At 46.2% G+C, this 17,988-nt stretch overlaps 1 protein-coding gene across 4 annotated transcripts in view; it reads right to left on the minus strand.

Annotated features, from left to right (window-relative positions):
- The window catches only part of LOC119966446 (rho GTPase-activating protein 21-like), a 310,278-nt gene that overhangs the window by 73,709 nt on the left and 218,581 nt on the right, over positions 1-17,988 (minus strand). The window lies entirely within an intron of this gene.

Genomic DNA, 17,988 nt, shown 5'->3' on the forward strand with positions numbered 1-17,988 from the left:
GCCTCACTTCTCACACTCATCATGCCACTCCCTGTACGACCTTGAACTGTATCCGGCTCATCCTCGCATGTGAGGTCGCATTTATCCTTCATAGCACCTCACTACCTACTCCCCACCTTATCTCCCCTCCCAGCTCCCCTACCCATTTCTCCTTAATCCTCACCACCCATTCACCACTCTGTTCTCCCAGTCACCTGTATATGTCTCTGAGCTTACACTCCCCTTCCACATCAGGAAACAACAGTCGCTCCTGCAGGGTGTACCTCGGCAACCTGGGGAATTCCTTACAAACATTCCACGCAAAGTCCCTTACCTGCAGGTACCTAAACTCACTTCTTCTCGGGAGCTCTACCCTCTCCTTCAATTCATCTATACTGGCAAACCCTTCTTTCAGATACAAATCCCCCACTTTCACCAGCCCCACTTCTCTCCATGTCCTGTACATGCTTCCCCCCCACCGTGGATTTCACGCAACGGTGCCAACACCGACATCCCCTCTTTCCTAAAGTGCCTCCTCAGCTGGTTCCAGATCTTAGAACATAGAACATAAAGTGCAGAAGTAGGCCATTCGGCCCATCGAGTCTGCACCGACCCACTTAAGCCCTCACTTCCACCCTATCCCCGTAACCCAATAATCCCTCCTTACCTTTTTGGTCACTAAGGGCAATTTATCATAGCCAATCCACCTAACCTGCACAGCTTTGAACTGTGGGAGGAAACCGGAGCATCCGGAGGAAACCCAAGCAGACACGGGGCTAACGTGCAGACTCCGCGCACACTGACCCAGCAGGGAATCGAACCTGGGACCCTGGCGCCGAAGCCACAGTGCTATCCACTTGCGCTACCGTGCTGCCCTATCTTCACCATGGACTGCACCATTGGGCACCCTGAATATCTGCTCGACATCATTGGCAATGGTGCCATCACCATAACCCTGAAGCTGGACCACTTACAGGATTCCTGCTCCATTCTAACTCATTCTACCCCATCTCCTTCCCACCATTGCCTCAGCTTCTCCACTTTCGCCGCCCAAAAGTAATGAAGCAGGTTCAGCAACGCCAACCCTCTCTGTTGCCTCTGTCTCTGTAACAGGGTCCTCTTAACCCTTGGCACCTTTCCCGCCATAACAAAGTCCAAAATAATTGTGTCCAGTTTCCGCAAGAAGGCCTTCTGAGTGTCTGGAAAATGAACAGGAACCTCGGCAGAATGTTCATCTTCACCACTTGGACCCTCCCCGCCAAAGTTAATTGCAGCGTGTCCCACCTTTTGAGATCCTCTCTTGCCTCCTCCACCAGCTTTGTTAAATTCCACTTGTGAAGAATCGTCCATTCCCTCGCTACCTGAATCCCCAATATCGAAACCTGTTTCGAGCCACCTTAAATGGCATCCCACCCTAAATTGGCTCGCTGACCCAACTCCTTCACCGGGAACACTTCGCTTTTCCCTACATTTAACTTATACCACGAGAACACCCCAAACCTCCCCAACAGGTCCACAAACCTCTCCATGCTCTCCAGCGGGTCTGAAACATATAACATAAGCCATCAGCATATAGCGACACCCGATGCTCCCTTCGTCCCCATATAATCCTTTGTCACTATGCCGACCCCCTAAGGGCCATTGCAAGAGACTCTACAACCAGTGCAAACAGCAGCGGCGACAGCGGACACAACCTTCCATCCTTTCCGCCACTAACTTAGCCAGCACTTTCAAGTATGTATTTAACAGCGATATGGGCCTATACGACCCACATTCCAATGGGTCCTTCCCCTTTTTTGGTATTAATGTGGTCGTTGCCGGTGTAATCATCTCCGGCAGCTCCCCATTTTCCAACACCTCATTAAACGCCCCCAAGAAAGGTGGTGCCAGGCCCGTCGCAAACTCCTTATTAAATTCTACCAGAGAGCCATCGGGCCTCGGAGCCTTCCCCGACTTCATACCCCTTATACTGTCCAACACCTCCCTCAGCCCCTGTCTCCATGTGGAAACTCCAGTTCATCTAAGAAGCTTCCCATGGCAATCTCTTCATTCCCTGGGTCCGCCCTGTACACCTCCTTATAATAATCCCTAAACGCCTCATTTATCTTCCCCGGCTCCAACACCACATCCCCGACCCAGTCCTTATCTTCAATATTTCCCTGAATGTGGCCTGCCTGCGACTCTGAATCGAGCCCAGAGTGGCAAACCTGACCTACCCCTTCCTTAACCTAACCTGGTCCTTCACGCGGAGGTGCGTCTCCTGCAGAAAGACCACCTCTGCTTTCAAGCTCGTGAGGTGAACGAAAAACCCATGATCATTTAACCAGTCCATTGACCCCTCGCTAATTCCACGTTAACAGCCATACCGGGGGGCTTACGCCTCCGTTTCTCCTACCACACGTCATCCTCCCCTTTTGGCTCTAGCCTGTTAATTTCACCCTATACCTGGCCCATCCAAGATGGCTCCTTTCTCCACCTCTGACCATGTCTCTTCTCCCACCTCGCCTCGTCGTATCATGCTCCCAAACCCCTCCCCCCTCCTCAGGCCTCCTCTCTAGGCCTTCTCCCCCACCTCACTTCCGCTTACCAGCATTAGTTGCCAGCGTGGCAGCCCCTACCCAAAGGCTTCTCCCACTGGCCTACCCCCTCCCTCTCCCCTCACCTCTCTGCTCAGGGAAGGCGGCTCCCTGCTGACCTCAACCTCCCCCACCCAACACAAAAAACATCCCCAAGAACAAACAGGGGGGAAAAAACACACAGCCCCGGGCAACAGGAGTTGGGGATGGGGACAGCCATCCCCTATAAACCTTTCATCCCTGCTACACTTTGTCAATCCAACAGTAAATTTTTAAAAACATTTTTTAAAACCTCCATATCAAAGGAAAAGAACCCCCCCCCCCCCCCCCCCCCACATCACCACTCGACCCACATTCCCAATTACTTCAAAGTGCCAGCACCCCAGTCTCCCAGAATTGCTCAATTTAGATCTCCCCCAGTTTATACTCCTTCATTAAGTCATCGGCCGCTTCTGGGGTCTCAAAATAGTATTCCCGGCCTTCAAACGTCACCCATAGTTTCGCTGGGTACAGCACCCCAAACCTGATCCACCTTCAACATAGCACCACCTTGGCTTTGTTTAACCCAGCACACCGTTTCGCCAGCTCGGCGCCAATGTCCTGATATATTCAGACCTTGTTCCCCTCCCATTCGCAGTTGTGCTTCTCCCTGACCCACCGCAGAATCTTCTCTTTCTCCACAAACCTATGGAATCTCACGATCGCCGCCCATGGCAGCTCCCTCACTCTAGCCTTCAGCCTCAGAGACTTGTGTGCTCTGTCCACTTCAGGAGCCTTATCCAGCACCCCCTCCACCACCAGGCCACCAGTATCCTCGAAACATACCTCGTGGCACTCGCATCTTCCACTTCTTCAGGCAGGCCCACTATCTGCAGATTCTGTCTTCTGAAACTATTTTCCTGCTCCTCCACCTTTGCTCTCAACGTCTTGCAAAGGTCTCCTAAGAGCCCCAACTCCGCCTCCAATGTTGACACCTGATTGCTGTGATCCAACATCACCCTCTCAATCTCTCGGATCTGAAACCCCCGCTTCTCCAAGCAATTCTCCACCTTCTCCAACGAGCCCTTCAGGGGTTCCACAGCCCCTTCGATGGCCTTCGAACGATCCTCCCGCATCTCCTTCCTTTCCTGGTAGAACTCTTCCTTGATGAAAGTCATCAATTGTTCCATCTGGGGCTTTCAGACTTGCACAAGTCTTTACCCCTCAGCCATCCTTCCACTGGCTGCTGCGCCACAGGTGCCTTCCAACTCCTTGGCCAGGTCTTTCACCTTCTTCTGCCGTGTTTGGTAACCAGCGGACATACCACTCCCGGGGGGGAGGGGGGGAAAGAGACTACTCCTCTAACCTTTAACTACACCTTTCCGTTGATGTTGCACCCAATTTCGGGTAAAAATAGATCTCTTTTATGCCTTCAAGCAGGAGCTGCCCTATGTGCGACCATTCACACCATGGCCGCCACTGGAAGTCTAAAAGAGTTAAATGTAAATTACAGCAATTCTATCCACCATTCAAAGCAACAGCAATAGTCACTTTCCCTGATTCATGCTAGTTTCTGGCTGTCAATGATTAGGAAAGGCAGGCAAACGCACTTAGCTGTATTAGAGTTATGAACTTTTTCATCCAAAAGGAAAAGGCTTATAAAATGAGTAAACTCCCAGAGCTAAATTCTCCTGGCTTAGCCCTATGTCGCATGATCATAACATTACAAGAAGTTGCAAACTTTTTAGTAGAATACTATGAATAACCTCTATCTTTTTACACCTTTAACTAGCTATCTTTTGATTATTCCACTGCGTCCATGGCACAACTCTCACAGACAAAGCTGCTTGGAACAAGGGGCCAATAATTTATGAACACAAGGTCCCACTATGAGTTTCCTGGTATTCTGTTAATTTACGACCATGTGGATGATGAGTCTCGGGAAGATTGCGTAGATATTCATGTAGATATCAAAAAGGGACGTCCTAAAAATCATTAAGGTGGATAAGTCTCCAAGGCCTGATGAGGTCTACCCCAGAATACTGAGGGAGGCAAGGGAGGAAATTGCTGATACCATGACAGAAATATTTGTACCTTCACTGGATACAGGTGAGGTCCCAGAGGATTAGAGAATAGCCAATGTTGGTCCTTTGTTTAAGAAAGGTAGAAGGGATAATCCAGGAAATTATAGGCCCATGGGCCTTAGTTGGGAAATCATTGGAAAATATATTACAGAGAGGTAGAGGGTGACTGGAACGCAGTGCTGGGATAGGTGGTCGGAATTGAACACAGGCCCCTGGCACTGTGAGGCAGCAGTGCTAACCACTGTGCCACCGTGCTGCTCCTATGGTACATCCTATGGTTTTAAAATAAGCAGTGGCACAGATAGTGGCTGCATTAGTTATAATCTTTGAAACTTTCTTTGATTCTGGGATGGTACCTGCAGATTGAAAAATAGCTGACACTTTTATTAAAGAAAGGAGGGAGGTATAAAGCAGGAAACTATAGCTAATGTCTGTCATAGAGAAAGGAGGTTATAGCCAGACACTTAGAAAATTACAATGTAATCAGGCATTCCCTTTTATGAAAGGGAAATTGATGTTTAACTAATCTTTGACAGTTTTGACAAATTAACATTCAAGATGGATAAAGGGGAACTGGTATATGTGGTGTTCTTGGAATTTCAAAAAGGCATTTGATGAGGTGCCACATCAAAGGTTACTACACAAGAGTACATGGTGTAGGGTGTAACATATTAAAACATTGATGAGCTAACATGAAGCAAAGAGTAGGGGGAAATGGGTCTTGGATTGACAAACTGTAACTAGCGGAGTGCCACAGGGATCAGTGCTGGGTCCTCAATGTTTTATACAATATATATCAATTACTTGGAACGAAGGGACCAAATGTATGGTGGATAAATTTACCAATGGCACCACGATAGGTATGAAAGCAAGTCATAGAGAAGAGGTAGAGAATCTGCCAAGGAAGGACATGTTAGGTGAGTGGGCAAAAATGTGGCAGGTGGAGTACATGTGGGTAAATGCGAACTTCTCTACTTTGGCAGAAAGAATAGAAAAGCAGTATATTATTTAAATGGAGAAATACTGCAGAACACAGTGGTACAGAGGGATGTGGGTGTCTTGGTACATGAATCACAAAAGGTTAGTATGCAGTTAAAGCAAATGACTAGGAAGGCAAACAGAATGTTAGCTTTTATTGCAAGAGGGATGAAACATAAAAGAGGTGAATTTTACTGTAGCTGTACAAGGCCTCAGTGAGACCACTCAGAGTACTGTGTACACTTTCATCTCCTCATTTGAAAAATATATATTGCTGAAAGCGACATGTTGAAGTTTTGTGTATTACAGTCATCAGGACACTTTGCAAGAATATCAATATAACCGGAAAACAAAAATTTATACTGGCTCTGGTTGGTTGAGGTATTGCCATGGAGAATGTACCAGGTGACTGACATCTCAAACATTTGAGCAACAGGTGAAGTTAATGTTTCACACTGCTACCATGCAGTAGCAACACGAGTGAACTGGATGCTGCAATCAAGCCAAAAGGACATTCTACCCAGCACACAAATGAGTAATGTGGTATACGAATTTCAGTGCCAGTGCGATGCTAGGTATGCAGGCTATACATCCCGAAGACTGGCGGATTGTATCAAACAGCACGTCCCATCCACTATTCGCAAGGTATGGACCGTGCCCAAACAGCCCATGCTTGCAAAGCTCAACAGTGCACAACATTAGATGTGATTAGTGCAAGTCTGCAATTGGACAACAGTTGCTAAATAATGCTGTGTGCCAAAAATTACACTGACAACCAATTTAAGATAGTCAGTTAGACTTGCAGTGCGAGGCATTTGCACGGAAGCTACATAGATGACAACACTTTGCAGATAGAAAGAACACATACATACTTTACGCCTATTTCAGCTAAACAAAGTAACAACCATTCACTAATTCATTCCTCAAGACAGTGCCTTCACCAGAGTCTAACTGCCTGGTTTAATTTAAACAATGCTTGGCAATCAATTGTTCGTATCTATTACAATCACATACCAGACCCAACAGCTTCTAGGAAACTGGACAGAAACCCCAATATTTTATTTTAATGTGAGGAAAGGATACTTCGCTCCAGGTGTGATTTCACTCACAAATAGGGATATGGTACATTAAAATAAACTTAATTACACAGTATTACTAGCTTTATCATAAAGGCAACAACTTTCAATTGCCATTTAAACGATACTTAACAAAGCAATGAAACAATTCTAACTACTATCTTTATCTCTCCTCAAACAAACCCCATTTCAAGTCACAATCCATTTTTAAATACAGTTAACACCTCAGGAATACTTGCTGTAAAGAGATGTCTTGGATAAACCATTTTGTGAAAGAGATCCTCCAGGAACCAGCTGCAGATACTTGCCCATCTCAAATTGCTGTTTCAACTGCCACACTTTGAAATTGCTCCTATCCTGGTCACAAGCAAATCTTTAGCTCACTGTTTTGATATCAGCTGCTTCTGGCCTGTCCTCAATCAAATCGTTAACTGAACTGTTTTGAAAGAAACTGCTATTCTGTCCACAGGCAGATCTTTAACTGAACTGCATTGAGTGTACAGCTTCTTGCCTGTTCACAGCCCAATCTCAAACTAAACTGAAAAAACTCAACACCTGACTGCTTCAGCCCCTGGCATCTCCCATTAACTTTGTCATCTTACTAAGCTGAACAAAATGGGCTGGATTCTCTGAGGGCAGGACGCTCAATTTCATCGGCAGTGCACTCACGCCCATGGATTTCCCGACGGCGTTGATGTGCCCACAACGTGAAACCCTATTGGCCGGCTGCTGGGACGGAGAATCCCGCTACCAGCCGGGGCGCACGGCACCAGAAAACGGGTGTAGTGGGATGAAGAATCCTGCCCAATGTCTCTAATTATCTACTTCCCAGGGAACCCTCTTAATATAAACAAAGTTCCATTAGCTCAATTTCAGCAAACAATATCCCTGGCTGGGATCAGTTATGATCTTACTTTTACAATGCTTTAATTGCACAGTCTCCAAAGGGTGTCTGCCACATTTCAAACCAGGAATTTTAAAAAACATGACTGTAGCAATCATATGCTATCCCAGGCTTTTAACCCTTACTGTACCAAATACATATAATACATATATCTAAAATTCCTACATTCATCATATTCTCCATGGCAACACTTCTAACAACAGGAGTCTCTTGCCAAACAATTAACACTTTTTTAAAGAATATATTCATGGGACATGGGTGTCACAGGCTGGGCCAGCATTTATTGCCCATCCCTAATTGCCCTTGAGGGGGCAGTTAAGAGTCAACCACATTGCTGCGTGTCTAGAATTACATGTAGGCCAGACAGGTAAGGATGGCAGATTCACTTCCCGAAAGGACATTAGCTAACCAGATGGGTTTTTATGACAATCGCCAATAGTTTCATGGCCATCATAGACTTTTAATTCCAGATTTTTATTCAATTCAAATTTCACGATCTGCAGTGGCGGGATTCGAACCCATTGTCGCTGGTTTCTGGTTTCTAGTCCAGTGGCAATACCACCACATCACCACCTCCCCATTTAGTATAAATTGTTTCCTCCATTTATCAATATTCTTGCAAAGTGTCCTGATGACTGCAAGATGAAAAAAGGTTCAACATGTCTCTTCTTTTTCAGCAATACTCTAGTTCTGTAATACCGAGCTATTAAAAATATATAATTGCAATCAAAGCCGGTCAGAGAAGGTTCATTCGACTCAATCTTAGGATGAGAAGAAAGGCTTATCCTCTGAGAAAAGGATGAACAGGTTGGCCCAAACTGATTGGAGATTAGAAGAATGAAACATTCTCTGATTTCAACATTAAAGATCCCAAGGGGACTTGATAGGATGGATATCCAGAAAATATTTCCTCTTGTGGGGGAGACTAAAACTCGTGGACAAGTTTAAGATGGAGATGAAGAGAAACATCAGAGGGTCATTAATCTGTGAAATTTTCTTCCCCAGAAAGTAATGGAGACTGGGTCTTTAAATTTAAGGTCAAGTTAGGTAGATTTTTGTGAGTTAAGAGAGGGCATACAGGAAAGTGGAGCTGAGACCACAACCGTATCAGCCATGATATCACTGAAGTGGCAGAGCAGGCTCAAAAAACCAAATGGCCTACTCCTGCTCCTAAATCCTAAGTTCCTATTCGGACACATATCACACTGACATTTACATATCATAATGTCTTATAGTAAGAAATTAGTGATGGAATTTTGCTGAACCGAATTACAATGCTACAAATATTAGCAACTACATCATTTTCATCCTTCACAAAAATTAAATTAAGCCAAGGCTGCAACTGCTGAAATACTATACCCAAGTGATGTGGATTACATTCAATAGAATCACATATCCTTACTTCACAATAAGTACATCATTTAATCACTTGATAAATATAAGATTAAATTACTGTAAAAATGAAATAACAATCTTATACCTGCTTCACAAAAAAATTAATACAACATCAAAAAAAATTGTAGTGACTTTAGAGCGATTATATCAAACGTGATGCACATGCTCCTGGGATAACATCTCAAAATGGGCCAAAATTGAAGCAAAATGTTTACAAATCCAGCGTGAAGCGATTCCGGAAGCCATCTCATTGTTCATCTGTGTCCCTTTCTAAAATCAGCTAGAGACAAAGCCAGCAATGGTGGACTGATTAGAAATCAGGGATATACAAGGGTCAGATTTGGAGGAGCACAGAACCATTAGAGGGTAATAGGGACAGAGAAGGTTACAGCCATAGAGGGATCCGAAAACAAGGATGGATAAAGACAAATTTTCTCATACATCGGAATTGAGGCTCAGGTGTGGTGTTAAGGAAGGTGCAACATCCATAATTTAGAAAGTCTATACAATGCAATTTATAAAAGATTCAGCCATCACAGTCAAATGTGACTATTGGGGGATGTCAAGGCCTTGGAGAGAATGATACCAGGATGAGGGACTTGTTATGTGCAAGAGAAAAAAATAGTATCTTCTCCTTTGACCAGAGACAGTGGGGGAGAGAATTCTGAATACCTCTATTAAATATGAAGAGTTTTAGTAGAATGAGCAAGGGGAAATTTGTACCATTAGTGGTAGTGTGCATAATCAGAAGAGGCGGATTTACAATTGACAAAGGAATGGGATGAAAGTGAGAAGTGTTTATATGCCAGGAAGATATAATCTGGGGCTTGTCCTAAAATTGGGACAGCAGTCCGACAGACTAGTCAAGCAACAGCCTGACATAGCCATACTCATTGAATGCCCTAGACACGACCATCATCATCCTGAGTATGTCCTACTCGACTGACAGGCCCGATTCATCAGAGGTGGCAGCACAGCAGTCTACAGTGTTGGGGCCTCTGTTATTTGTCGTGTGCATAAACGATTTAGAGCAAAATGTAGCTGGTCTGCTTAGTAAGTTCGCGGATGACACCAAGGTTGGTGGATTGTCAGAGGATACAGCAGGACATAGATATATTGGAGTCTTGGGCAGAGAAATGGAGTTTAATCTAGACAAATGTGAGGTAATGTATTTTGGTAGGTCTAATATGCAGAGGAAATATACCGTAAATAGCAAAAGTCTCAGGAACATAGAACATGAGAGAGATCTGGGCGTGCAGGGCCACCGATCTTTGAAAATGGCAACACAAGTGGACAAGGTAGTCAAGAAAGCATACAGAATGCTTGCCTTCATTGGACGGTGTTAGAGTATGAAAACTACAGTTGTATAGAACATTGGTGCGGCAGCACTTGAAATATTGCGCACAATTCTGGTCGCCATACTACCAGAAGGATCTGGAGGCTGTGGAGAGGGTGCAGCTGAGGTTTACCAGGATGTTGCCTGGTCTGGAGGGTGTTGGCTATGCAGAGAGGCTGAATAGACTCGGGACTGTTTTCATTAGAACGACGGAGGTTGAGGGTTGACCTGATATAGGTCTACAAGATTATGAAGGGCATGGATAGAGTGGATGGGCAAGCACGCTTTCCCAGGGTGGAGGGGTCAGTCACCAGGGGGCGTAGGTTTAAGGTCCATGGGGCAAAGTTTAGAGGAGATAGGGGCAGCACGGTGGCACAGTGGTTAGTGCTGCTGCCTTACAGTGCCAAGGTCCCAGGTTCAATCCCGGCTCTGGGTCACCGTCCGTGTGGAGTTTGCACATTCTCCCCATGTCTGCGTGGGTTTCACCCCCACAACCCAAAGATGTGCAGGTTAGGTGGATTGGCCACACTAGATTGCCTCTTAATTGGAAAAAATAAACGGGTACTCTAAATTTAGAAAAATAAATTTAAAAATGTAGAGATACGCGTGCAGGTTTTTTTTTTTTTTTTTTACAGAGGGTGGTGAGTGCCTGGTACACGTTGCCAGGGGACATTGTGAAAGCACATACAATAACCGTGTTCAAAGACATCTCGACAAATACATGGATTGGATGGGTATAGAGGGATACGGCACGAGGAAGTGCTGAGAGCTTTGGCCAAGGGTGGTATAATGACCGATACAGGCTTGGAGGGCCAATGGGTCTGTTCCTGTGCAGTTTTGTTCTTTATTCTCTTTGAAAGATGAATAAGCTTCTTTAGAGAAGGTTGAGGGGCAATTTAATGAAGGTGTATAAAATTGTCAGTCATGGATAGGAAGGACCCACTTCCCTGAGCAGAAAGGTTAATCTTACAATCCCTACAGTACAGAAGGAGGCCATTCAGCCCATCGAGTCTGCACCGCCCCTTCCCCACTCCCCCACTCCCCCCCCCCCCCCCCGTCCCTGTAACCCCATAAACTAACCTGTACATCTCTAGACACTAAGGGGCAATTTATCTTGGCCAATCCACCTAACATGCACATCTTTAGACTGTGGGAGAAAACCAGAGCATCTGGAGGAAACTCATGCAGACATGGGGAGAACTTGCAAACTCCACACAGACAGAGACCCGGTCCCTGGCGCTGAGGCAACAGGGGGCGTCTGGAACTCACTGTCTGAAAAGGTGGTAGTTGCATTGTTTTTACAAATTACTTGCAAAAGTACATGAAGTGATTATACTTTGGGACATGCAGATACTCGATATATCCAGGAAGTTGGAACACTGGCAAGGATTCTGTTCTACCCTATAGCCCTACCTTTTCCAGGTATTGGGCTAGTATTAGGCACAATCAGCTCTAAACCACAGAGATTATGTTTTAGGACATGAGCTCACATGATATATCCAGTAAGTTGAAACACTGTGACAAGAATTCTGTTCCACCCTATACTCCTACATTTACCAGGTGTTGGGCAAGGAAAAACACACTCAGATGCACAGAGTGCTTGCAGGAGTGGTCTGTGACACTAAACTTAAAGAAATATATTGTTTAAACACTCCCAAAGTCAATAATAGAAAGTAATTTACTAGACACTAAACAAAGGCAGAACCTAGCTGTACGCAATTAAGGGATGATTTCTTCAATTCAAACAAAATATACACAATAAAAACACAAAGTCTCTTCCCACCACAAGAAAATAAACATTGCTGTGAATTCAAAACTTATATTTGACACTCAACCCCTGCAAGTTAAGATCTGTTAATTGCATAACATTATAAACTGGTTTCTCAAGACAATAAAACAATTAAGTGACTGAAACTTAGAAAGTCAGCAAGTCATCTACACAAAATGAACTTAGGTCTAGATAGTAATTAGATTTATACCAATACTTCCTCTGAATTAGCATGGTAAAATCAAATATTCAAACAACTGCTAAACTCTCCCACTATCTTGCAATAACACATCCATTTATACACAAACCTACAATGTTCAAGCGATACTAACATTACATAATTCAGTAGCTAGCAACTTTAAATCGAATTTATTAAGTTTAACTACACTGGTTAAGCAATATCTTGATTTTAAAATTCTCATCTCTCCAAAGCCTCGCCTCTCCCCATTCTGTAATTAGCTCCAACCCTAAAACTCTTGAGATATCTGTGCTTCTCCAATTTGGGCCTCCTGATCATCTCTGGCTTTAATAACTCTTTATACCGACAGACGTCAAGGCCCTCAGCTCTGGAATTCAATTTTAAAACCTCTCTGCCTACCTTCTTCCCTTTTGTGTTTCAAGGCACTTCTTAACACATCTTTGACAAGCTTTTGATCATCTGCCCTAATATGGCTCTGTGTTAAACCTTGTTCAAGAAAGCTCCCGAGAAGCACCTAGATGTATCTTGCTACATTAAAGGTGCAATATGAATACAGGTTATTATTGCTAGTTTCTGAAATCTATTTTTAGTCAACTTAGAGCATTTGATAACATGCACCAAAATTGGCTTAGCGAAATGAGATAGGGAGATGATAAAAGGCCAACTGTGTAACTGGAGGTGGTGTCCAGTGGCGTACCACAGCAGTCAGTGCTGGGTCCTTTATTGTTTGTGCAATATACATGTTTGCAGGTGACACAAGATTGGCCGGGTGGATGACAATTAAGAAGGTCTTGGGTTACAGAAAGATACAGACAGATTGATCAGATGGACAGATCAGTGGCAGGTGGAATTTAACCCTGAAAAGTGAGAGCTGATGCACTTTGGAAGGAGTAATATGACAAGGAAGTACTCAATGAAAGGCAGGACACTAGGAAGCTCAGAGGTTCAGAGGGATTTTGAAGTGCTTGTCCACAGATCCCTGAATTCAGCAGGACAGATTAATAATGTAGTTAAGAAGGCATACGGAACATTTGCCTTTATCAGTCGTGGCATAGATTACAAGAGCAAGGGAGGTTATGTTGGAGCTGTACAAGATTTTCATTAGGCCATAGCTGGAGTGGTGTGCGCCGATCTAGTCACCACACTATAGGAAGGATGTGACTGCACTGGAGAGGGTTCAGAGGAGATTCACCAGGATGTTACCTGAGATGGAGTCTTTAGCTCTGAAGAGAGGCTGGATAAGCTCGGGCTGTTTTCGTTGGAGCAGAGACAGTTGAGAGAGGACCTGATTAAGGTGTTTAAGATGAACCATTGCCCTTAGTTGAAGGGTGAATAACAAGGGAGCATAATTTTAAGGTGATAGGAAGTGAGTTTAGAAGGAATTTGAGGAAACATCTTTTCACCCTGAGGGTGTTGGGAATCTGGAGTGCACTGACTGGGAGGGTAGTTGAGGCAAGAGACCTCAAAAAGTACTTAGATGAGCACTTAATGCACTACTGTTCAAAGATATGGGCCAAGTGCTGGGAAGTGGAATTAGTGTAGATTTAGAGTAGTTATTTGTCAGTGCAGGTTTGATTGGCCATAGGGCTTCTTCTGTACAGTATGATGCTATGATTTTATAAGGAAAAGTGAAACAGGTCATGTGACCACAAGAGCAGCAGCAATCCAAAAAAGCTATCCTCAGGAGCAGAACAGGGATGAGGTCCTACACCAGGAATGGGGCAGAAAGAAGTCCAAGGAACAAGGGCAGAAATCTGAAACAGGTCCTGTAATGGGCAGTTAAAAGGAGCAGAGCAACTGGCTTTGAATTAAAGAGAGAAAGCTGTGAAGAGCAGACACAAAGCAAAGTGGGCTTAAGGGGAGCCTGACGTCCTGAGGAGGCAGCCAAAGGTTGGTGACTCCTTACTGCAGGCCTTTTGCAGCAGTGGTTTGCTTTGCAAGGCTGAATATCTGGAAGTGCACTTGGGAGGTGAAGCTTGAATGTACGTGGAAATCCAGGGGAAAGGTACATCGGAAGGCGAGACTGAAACATAGATGAATCCTAATTAAAGCCACCCTTGCATAAGTGAAATGGGAGAGAATTCCAAGACGAGTTCTTTGTGTAGAGATTGGAAGCCCTCATGTTTTAGTGAGACCAGTCCACTCACAGTGTAACAAGCATTTAGGGGGGGCCAGGGCTTGAAATTTGCTTTGGTGGCACTGATCACTCATTTTGGGTTGTGGTGTGTCCAACTACAGTACACATGTACAGCATACTTACCTTGAATATCAGAGCATAAGATAAAATTTCGTGAATTATGTTAACTTTACAAATGTATATGCATCTGTAAAGGTATAGTTGAGGTGGACATAGAACAGAGAACAGTACAGCACAGAATAGGCCCTTCGGCCCTCGATGTTGTGCCGAGCATTGTCCGAAACCAAGATCAAGCTATCCCACTCCCTGACATTCTGGTGTGCTCCATGTGCCTCTCCAATAACCGCTTGAAAGTTCCTAAAGTGTCCGACTCCACTATCACAGCAGGCAGTCCATTCCACACCCTAACCACTCTCTGAGTAAAGAACCTACCTCGGACATCCCTCCTATATCTCCCACCCTGAATCTTATAGTTATGCCCCCTTGTAACAGCTACATCCACCCGAGGAAATAGTCTCTGAACGTCCACTCTATCTACCCCCCTCATCATCTTATAAACCTCTATTAAGTCGCCTCTCATCCTCCTCCGCTCCAAAGAGAAAAGCCCTAGCTCCCTCAATCTTTCCTCATAAGACCTATCCTGCAAACCAGGCAGCATCCTGGTAAATCTCCTTTGCACCCTTTACAATGCTTCCACATCCTTCCTATAATTTTTTTTTATAAATGTTTTTTATTGAGTTTTCATATTTTATATATGACAAATTACAAATTATTAGAGAGAAAAAAAAAGAAAACACAAAAATTTAGCATGAATATTTACAGGTAAGCATCTTCATAACAACAATTGTGGCCGCCCCCTTTAGCCAGCATACATATTTTACATTCCCCAATATGGCCGAGGCACATGTTTATAGGCATTTATTTATAGTTTGGTTTTGGGCCTTGGCTTGCCAGCAAACCCCCATAACGAGCCCGTAACCCCCCCCCCCCCCCCCCCCCGGCTACCCTCCCCCGATTCCCGTCCATTTTCCCCTGATTCTTGGCCACCCGACTATTCTTCCTCTTGTACGTTGGCCACAAACAGGTCCCGGAACAGTTGCATGAATGGCTCCCACGTTCTGTGGAAGCCGTCGTCCGACCCTCGGATGGCGAATTTGATTTTCTCCATTTGGAGAGATTCCGAGAGGTCGGACAGCCAGTCTGCAGCTCTGGGCGGTGCTGCTGACCGCCAGCCAAACAGGATTCTACGGCGGGCGATCAGGGAGGCAAAGGCGTCCGCCCTCCTCCCCAGGAATAGATCTGGCTGGTCTGAAACCCCGAAGACCGCCACTATCGGGCATGGCTCCACCCTCACCCCCACCACTTTGGACATAGCCTCGAAGAAGGCTGTCCAGTACTCCACAAGTCTGGGGCAAGACCAGAACATGTGGGCGTGGTTGGCCGGGCCTCTTTGGCACCGCTCGCATCTGTCCTCCACCTCCGGGAAGAACCTACTCATACGGTTTCTCGTTAAGTGGGCTCTATGTACCACTTTTAGTTGCGTCAGGCTGAGCCTTGCGCACGTGGAGGTGGAGTTGACCCTATGCAGTGCTTCGCTCCAGAGTCCCCACCCTATCTCCATCCCCAGGTCGTCCTCCCATTTCCTTCTTGTTGCGTCCAGTACGGTGTCGTCCCTATCTACCAGTCGGCCATACATGTCACTACAGTTCCCTTTCTCTAGGATACTTGTGTCCAGTAGGTCTTCCAGTAGTGTCTGTCGTGGTGGTTGTGGGTACCTCCTTGTCTCCTTTCGTAGGAAGTTTTTGAGCTGCAGGTACCGTAGCTCGTTCCCCCCAGCTAGCTGAAATTTCTCTGTCAGTTCGTCCAGTGTTGCGATCCTGTCGTCCGTGTATAGGTCCCTGACTGTCAGTGTCCCCCCGTCCTGTCTCCACCTTTTGAAGGTGGCGTCAGTCAGTGCTGGTTTGAACCTATGGTTGTTGCAGATGGGAGCCTTGTCCGACATTTTGTACAGGCCAAATTGCTGCCGCAGTTGGTTCCAGGATTGGAGGGTGGCTGTCACCACTGGGCTGCTGGAGTGTTTTTTGGGTGTGGATGGGAGTGCTGCCGTGGCGAGGGCCCGGAGGGAGGTTCCCATGCAGGAGGCCTCCTCCGCACGCACCCACTCGGCTTCTGGCTCCTGGATCCATCCCCTTACTCGCTCGGCTGTTGCCGCCCAGTGGTAGAATTGTAGATTCGTGAGGGCTAGCCCCCCCCCCTGGATTTTGTTTTTTGTAGGACCTTCTTTGGGATCCTAGCATTTTTACCCCCCCCATACGAACGCCATGCTAAGTTTGTCCAGCGCTTTGAAAAAGGCCTTGGGGATGTAGATCGGAATGAATCTAAACAGGAAGAGGAACCTGGGCAGTACGTTCATTTTGATCGTCTGGACTCTCCCCGCGAGGGAGCGGGAGTGTGTTCCATCTTTGCGGGTCCTTTTTAACTTCCTCCGTCAGGCTGGTGAGGTTCCATTTGTGGATCCCTTTCCAGTCATGGGCTATTTGGATCCCCAGGTAGCGGAATTTATGTCGGGCTTGTTTGAACGGCAGCCCCTTTAGTGCTGCCCCCCCCCCCCCCCCCCCCCCTGCGGGTGTACTGGGAAGATCTCGCTTTTGCTCATGTTGAGTTTGTAGCCCGAGAAGGCTCCAAACTCTTTCAGGAGCGCGATGATTCCGTCCATGCTGCTTTGTGGGTCCGAGATATAGAGGAGCAGATCATCGGCATAGAGTGAGACTCTGTGCTCTCTACCTCCCCTTCGGATCCCCCTCCAAATTTTGGCTGCCCTGAGCGCGATTGCTAGCGGTTCGATTGCTAGTGCGAACAGCAGTGGGGACAGTGGGCATCCTTGTCTGGTGCCCCTGTGCAGCTGGAAGTATTGGGAGTTGGTATTGTTGGTCCGTACACTCGCCATGGGAGCATTGTATAGGAGCTTTACCCAAACGGTGAACCCTGTTCCCAGCCCGAACCGCTCCAGTACCTCTATGAGGTATTTCCATTCGACTCTGTCGAAGGCCTTTTCTGCGTCCAGGGAGACGATCACCTCTTGTGTTCTCTCCCTGGAGGGGGTCATTATCACGTTCAGCAGGCGCCTGATGTTCGCGGTAAGCTGTCTACCTTTGACGAAGCCCGTCTGGTCCTCTGTGACCACCTCAGGTACACAGTCTTCTAGCCTTTTGGCTAGGATTTTGGCGTCTGCGTTCAGCAGAGATATGGGTCTGTATGACCCACATTCCGTTGGGTCTTTGTCTTTCTTAGGTATCAGCGAGATTGAGGCCTGTGCTAACGTGGGTGGCAGTGTGCCCCTAGCTAGCGAGTCTGTGAACATCTCCCGCAGGTGCGGGGCCAGCGCTGTCGCGAATTTTTTGTAGAAGTCCGCCGGGAATCCGTCCGGTCCCGGCGCCTTCCCCGTCTGCATGGAGCTAATGCTCTCCATGATCTCTCCCAGTGCTAGTGGTGCTTCCAGATCCCATTTTCTGCCCTCTCCCACGACTGGTATGTCCAGTCCATCAAGAAACCGGTTCATCCCAGCCTTCCCCGTTGG

The sequence above is a fragment of the Scyliorhinus canicula genome, chromosome 5 (genome assembly GCF_902713615.1).
Source record: "Scyliorhinus canicula chromosome 5, sScyCan1.1, whole genome shotgun sequence".
In the NCBI taxonomy this organism is placed as follows: domain Eukaryota; kingdom Metazoa; phylum Chordata; class Chondrichthyes; order Carcharhiniformes; family Scyliorhinidae; genus Scyliorhinus; species Scyliorhinus canicula.